Here is a 5,103-nt window from a genome sequence, read left to right as displayed (position 1 = left end):
GTATCCTCGCCTGGGAAATGCCACGGACAGAGGAGCCTGATGGGCCGCAGTCCATGGGTCGTATCAAAGTTGGGCTCAACCCAGCAACTACGAACACAAGTATTTCCAAAGACCACACTCAAGTGTGTGTGTGTGTGTGTGTGTGTGTGTGTGTGTGTGTGTGTATCTCCTCTTGCCGTCTTGGAGTCTGTCTCCGAATCTTCATGTATTTCTGCCTCTGTATCTCCTGACAGCCAGCCACCGGCCCGTTCGTCTGGCCCCGGCCTCTCCCAGGCGCTCTGGCTCTGGCTGAGGAGCTTGCGCAGGCCAGCTGTCTCCCTTGGCGTGGGTGCGTGCGAGTGTCTGTGTGTCTGTCTGTGTGCCTGCCTGTGGCTCGTCTGCTCTCTCAGGAAGGTCGAGGGCTTGGCGTGGGGGCAAAGGGGGGCCTCGGTAGTGCGAAGGGGAGGGGCTGAGGCGCTCCGGTCGACCGCGCCTCCCTGGCTTCTGGTGGGTTTGGGCACCGGACAGGTGCCGGGCAAGTTGGGCGCTCAAGTTTCGCTGTGCCTAGGCCCGCAGGAGGTTCAGAGGCCCCTGGGCCGCGGGGGTTGGGAGGCGGAGGGCGCCGAAGACCGACACCTCCGGGGCCGCGCGGGCCTGAGCAGCGATTGGGATCGGGGGGTGGGGGGAGGCCCCGCTCAGCGAGCGCGGCCGGGTCTGGAGTGGCCGGAGGTGGGAGGGCCCCGAGACCTCCGCACCCCTCTGCCCAGCCCCCAGGCCCCGCGCGCGCGCATGCACGCACGCCCTCCCGGTCAATGGGGGGTCCTGGAAGCCCCTCGGGCCCCCGGGCCCGGCCAGGCGCTTGCTGGTCTGGTGTTGGCGGTGTTCGGGGGGCGGGCCGGCGTCAGCAGGCTGGAGTCCCGTCGCGGGTCGTGCGGCTCAAGAACAGCACGCCCCGCGATGAGAGGTGTGGCCCGTTGGCCCGACCTGCAGGGCAGAGCGAAAGGGAGGCGAAGCGCAAGGCTCTTCGGGCGCCCCACGCCAACCGCCTCCGTCTCCGGCCGTATCAGCCTGAAGGAGCCCAATCTCGTCTGATCTCGGAATCTAAGCAGGGTCGGGCCTGGTTAGTATCTTGGATGGGAGACCACCTGGGAATCCCGGGTGCTCGAGGCTATTTGCCTACCAGAAGAGGTTCTTTAGCCCCCGCCGCGCGTCCCGATTCTTGGATCCCCTCCGCAGCCCCAGCCCCTCCCGGGGCGAGGGGAGCGGGTGGCCGGGGCCCGGACTCCCGCTGCAGACCTGGGTTGCCTCCGCGCGGCCCGCGAGCCCCTCTGCATTCGCATTCGGCTTCCAGGACACCTGACGACAGGCAGTCCCGTCTCCATCTGGGGCTCCTTTGGCTTGCCTCAGGCAATCCCGGGACTTGCACCGACTCCAGCCATAGCCCCAGCCCCCGCCACACACCTGCCTTGCAGGCGATCACGCATGCGCATGTGCGGGCGCATGCATGCAAAGATAGATGTGCCCAAACGGGGCATCTATCTTGTTCACTTATACTGTGGGTGGATCTATGCCTGGGAGTCGGACTGCTGAACCATAGGCTACTTCTGCTTTTAGTTCCTTCGGGAGCCTCCATATTCTTCCATCGTCTTCAGACTTTGCTGTCATTTGCAATCATCCAGAAAGCTTCCAGGTCTAGGTTCCCGACCACCACCACACACAGTCAGTAGCCAACGGAGTGGATTCCAGGAATACGCGTTGTGAACCCGCATGACCGTTGATATTGTTGCTGCACACTCAATGCAGTGGGCAGGGCCTGGATTGTCCACTGGGTCTCATGTGGAATGGAAAGAAGGGCTTCCCACCCCGCCCCCCCACACACACACCACCCACCCCCACTGTTGACAGCCTTGTGACTAGAAACGGTCCCCGAAACAAGAATCAGACAAACCAGAGAAGCCCAGATGATAGTCCTTGAGATGAAGGAACTAAGCAGCTGGTTGAGATGGCACCAAGGGGAAAGGTTGCTCTTTGTGTCTGCCCCTCTACTCCTTTCTTCCTGGACGCCTTAGGGGTTCGTCATCGAGATTTGAAATAAAGTGCACAAAAGTCATATGTGTTGAATCAAGATTTTGCATTTAACCATCTCTCAAAAAGGAAGAGAGCTTCACCTGCACACGTTTCTTTCAAAAACGTCAATTGCTTTTCAATTCCGGGGTTTCTCTTTTGCCTTGTTCTAGTAGCCTTAGGAGTAAAAATCAACGAAAACTACATAAAGATTCAAAGACACCAACAAAGGACAGCTTCTGTTTCTGAAATCATCTTTCCATTTAGTAGAACACGAGCTCTATTCTTTGTATTTTGCCTAGGGAATTAGCAATGTCCTGGTTCAGATGGCAAGGCATCCGCCCGCAGGAGATTGGGGTTTGATCCCTGGGTCGGGAAGATCCCCCCGGAGAAGGAAATGGCAACCCACTCCAGTATCCTCGCCTGGGAAATGCCACGGACAGAGGAGGCTGATGGGCCGCAGTCCATGGGTCGTATCAAAGTTGGGCTCAACCCAGCAACTACGAACACAAGTATTTCCAAAGACCACACTCAAGTGTGTGCGTGTGTGTGTGTGTGTATCTCCTCTTGCTTTCTTGGAGTCTGTCTCGGAATCTTCATGTATTTCTGCCTCTGTATCTCCTGACAGCCAGTCGCCGGCCCGTTCGTCTGGCCCCGGCCTCTCCCAGGCGCTCTGGTTCTGGCTGAGGAGCTTGCGCAGGCCAGCTGTCTCCCTTGGCGTGGGTGCGTGCGAGTGTCTGTGTGTCTGTCTGTGTGCCTGCCTGTGGCTCGTCTGCTCTCTCAGGAAGGTGGAGGGCTTGGCGTGGGGCCAAAGGGGGGCCTCGGTAGTGCAAAGGGGCGGGGCTGAGGCGCTCCAGTCGACCGCGCCTCCCTGGCTTCTGGTGGGTTTGGGCACCGGACAGGTGCCGGGCAAGTTGGGCACTCAAGTTTCGCTGCGCCTAGGCCCGCAGGAGGTTCAGAGGGCCCTGGGCCGCAGGGGTTGGGAGGCGGCGGGCCCTGAAGACTGACACCTCCGGGGCCGAGCGGGCCTGAGCAGCGAATGGGATCGGGGGGGTGGGGGGGAGGCCCCGCTCAGCGAGCGCGGCCGGGTCTGGAGTGGCCGCGGGTGGGAGGGCGCCGAGACCTCCGCACCCCTCAGCCCAGCCCCCAGGCCCGGAGCGCACGGGTATCCTGCCTGTGACTTCCTAGCACCAAACTGATTTTTCCTCAACATTGTTCAGTGCCTGTCATAGAGGGAAAGAGGGAGAGTTACTGAAAAAATATTCAAAGTCTCTTATAGGAAAATATTTTGAAATATTATATTTTAGAAGTATAGACTATTAAATTTATTTTAAATTATTCATCCTATTATGTACAGGCTGTAAAATGCTATCAAGGGGCACTTTTGGATAAATACTTTAAAATATACGAGTCATTTTGGCCTGTGTGAAACAGACTAAATAGCCTAAGCCATGAGTTCCGTTTTAGTCTTAACTCAGATCAACTGGTGGTGGTGGTGGTCATTCGTTAAGTCGTGTCCGACTCTTTGTGACCCATGAACTGCAGCACGCCAGGCTTCCCTGTCCTTCACTATCAAAGAGCCCTGTCTTTTTCACTATCAAAGAGCCCTGTCTTTTTCGGCTACTGTTGTAAATCCCGTAGACTAGCTGATAAACAACAGAAAGTTGTTTCTTGTAGTCCTGGAGGCTGGGGAGTCCCAAGATCATCAGCAGGTGCCACGTCTGGTGAGTCATGTTTCCTGGTTCCTAGACTGCCTGCTGCTTCTCCCTGTCCTCGCAGCACGGGAGCCCATTCCTTCCTGGCCTGACCCCTCCCAGAGTGCCTGCCTCCTAGGATCATCACCACATGCGGGGTGAAGTTTGAGGGCCCATAAACTGTCAGCCCATTGCAGTCCCTAAGTATACTCTGCATTATTTCAGTCTTTTGAAATAATTTGAGCTTTCCTAATAGCCCAGTACATGTTCTTTTTGTTATATGTTCATTGGGCTCTTGAAAATAATATGTGTCAGTGGGAATGCAGTGTTCCGTGTGTATCAGTTACATCAGGTTTGTCACAAATGTAATTCAGATTCCAGTAGCCACGTTGAGTAAAAGCAGAAGTAGGTGAAATTACCTGTAATATATTTTATTTTAACACACCCCAAATATTATCATTTCAGTGTGTAATCAACATGATAAAACCTAATGCAATAGTTCACGTTCTTTTTTTCATGCTAAGTCTTTAAAATCCAGCATGTGTTTCAGGCTTGCAGCGCATCTCATTGTAGAGCCAGCCACATTTCAGGTACTTCATGGTTGCAGGTGACTACGTACCAGGGAGCCCAGTTCCAGGAGAGATGTATCTTTAACGTCTCCCACTGGGATTATGAACTCGGCTGTTACTCCTTTTCTATTTCTGTCAGTTTTTATGTATTGATATTTTGAGGTTATGTTATTAGGTACATTCAAGTTTAGAATCCTCATCTTCTTGCTAGACTGAACTTGTATCAGTATGAGATGTTCTTTTTTATTGCTAGTAATGCTTCTTTCTTTAGACACTATTTGACAGTGATGTTGCCACGTCAGTTTTCTGTCCGTGTTAGCTTGGGTATCTTTTACCTTCACCTGTCTAAAAGACCTTCCATCTTAACATGTACCTCTGAATAGTGTATAGTTTTCACTGGAATCAGTTTGAGTATTGGCTCTGTTTATAATGTTGATATTTCAGTGTGTAGACACCATGTTGCTGTGTGATTTCTGTTTGTCCCACCTAGTCTGTGTTCTTTGCTCTTGCCTTCTTTTAGAAGTATGAAGTGTTTCTCTAGTTCTGTGCTCCTCTGTCAGGTTGTTGGGTGTACATTTGCAGACACAGCGTGTGTTTTACATTCAAGTCTAACTTAGTACTCTTACTGCCTCCCTGACACGATTGTTTCCTCCTTGTCACTGTCACACTTTAAACGGTTAGATATATTTTTGGCATTAACATCATTGTTTTGTAGAGTTAGTATTTACCCTCACAGTTACCTCATTGTTGGTCTTTACTTGTTTTTTATATTTCCATCAGAGACTACTTTTCTTTTT

At 53.3% G+C, this 5,103-nt stretch overlaps 1 pseudogene; it reads left to right on the top strand.

The window, feature by feature from the left end:
- Positions 1-1,029: 1,029 nt before the first annotated feature.
- Positions 1,030-1,149, top strand: LOC147350801 (5S ribosomal RNA; annotated as a pseudogene).
- The last annotated feature ends 3,954 nt before the right edge of the window (positions 1,150-5,103 follow it).

Source organism: Bos grunniens, chromosome 20, assembly GCF_055505025.1.
Source record: "Bos grunniens cultivar Pamir isolate PY7600 chromosome 20, Bosgru_T2T1.0, whole genome shotgun sequence".
Lineage (NCBI taxonomy): Eukaryota > Metazoa > Chordata > Mammalia > Artiodactyla > Bovidae > Bos > Bos grunniens.
The sequence above is the reverse complement of the archived record's forward strand: the minus strand, read 5'-3'. Positions and strand labels throughout refer to the sequence as shown.